Here is a 1,789-nt window from a genome sequence, read left to right as displayed (position 1 = left end):
GAGAAGAGCTTAATATGATCTCCTTTACTATTTACGGTCTTACAGTCATTTTAGTTCTAACATGCTATTATTAGTCCCAAAGATTTATTTTTTCCAAATAGAGAGTACCATGTCCAGAATAATTTTTGGCTTTTATTATAATGGAATAGCTACACTATAGTTTAGGGGGCTATTTCAGTGGTATTTCTTTCATGATTCTTGTACTCAAAAAGTAAACTTATAGACTTATAATAATGTAAGTATACTACAGATTTATAGCAATAATGATTTTTACAGTTTCACTAATCTCTCATGCAGATGGGACATATTATTTTATTCTGGGTTTCCCCATATTTTTTTGGCAAGATTGAACATACACTATTTCAACCCAAAAGATTTTATTTTTCATAACTTTAGAAGGTATGCTGTAGAATTCAATTACAAACTTGGCTACAGATATAACTACAACAAATAACATAATGCCAAAAACACCAGTTTTTGGCATTATAGTATGCAAAAGCATACTATAAAATGAGTAATTTCCTGCTGAATGGCAGGTATGGAAACCTGCTATAGAATCTAGTGTTTTTTTGGACAGATCATCGGGGGGCCATCACCATAATTGACCACAATTATCACTAAATACTTTTACCAGTGACCCAAAGCCTGTGTATTTAAGAGAATGGCCTCTTACACACACACACACACACACACACACACACACACACACACACACACACACCTGATTCTGCCCTCTGGAAATTTACTTTTCAAAGGGGATAAGAGACAATAGGCATGGATAGCATTAATTTACATATTATAGTTTTTGTAGGGGGTGCTTATTTTTGGAGGATAGTACTTTTAAATGTTTCTTTTTTTATTCCACAGTTAATGTAATCTGTAAATTATTTTTCTGTTAAAACAATACAAAGTAAATTTTTCCTGACTGCTCATTGTGACAAAAAGAGGGCCATACATATACAAGAAATTACAAAACTATGGAGGCCATTGTTCATTTCAATGAAAACAATACTGACATTTCATATCAGTTTATAATCTTGCTCAATTCTGTACTATACTAGAAATTATATGCATGCAGCAGCGGCAATAATAATAATAATGAGAATAAAGAGGAGATGAAAACTAAATATTATACAGGTATTCTATGTACATAATTATATTATTATAAGAACTGTATGAGAAAGATACTATAGTTTTCCCCTTTTTACAAATGAGAAAACTGAGACATAGCAAGTGACCTGTATGAGGTTCCATAACCAGTAGGTAGCGAAACCAGGCTTTGAACCCTGGACTGTTTGACTCCAGAGCATTTGCTTTGATTTCTACAGATAGATACAAGATAGATACAAGAAATGCACACATGGGAGAGTTCGTGACTATGGCAGTCGAGCACTACGAATCAATTCTAGAAAGTAGATATTGGGCGAGAACCATGTATTTTCATGTTAATGGTGTAAGATGGCTAGTAACTGTAAAGGTGATTTATAAAGGGAGAAAGTGATGTAGGTTGGCATCATTATAAGAAAATGTTTCAAGAAGGTGGAACATGGGAATGAGCAACATCTAGATCAGCTGAGATTGGAGTACAGGGTGTGAGATTGTACACAGAGAATAATGTGAATATAGGTACACAGAGAATAATGTGAATATTGTACACAGACAATAATGTGAATATAGGCACAGAGAATAATGTGAGTATGAGTTGGACATTCATGTTTTTGGAAAAAGGACAGATGAAAACCTGCTCAAATTGTCCCAGTCAATCTCTATAACATTTTAATTTAATCCC

The sequence above is a fragment of the Pteropus vampyrus genome, unplaced genomic scaffold (assembly GCF_000151845.1).
Source record: "Pteropus vampyrus isolate Shadow unplaced genomic scaffold, Pvam_2.0 Scaffold19, whole genome shotgun sequence".
Classification (NCBI taxonomy): Eukaryota; Metazoa; Chordata; class Mammalia; order Chiroptera; family Pteropodidae; genus Pteropus; species Pteropus vampyrus.
This window is presented reverse-complemented; position numbering follows the sequence as displayed.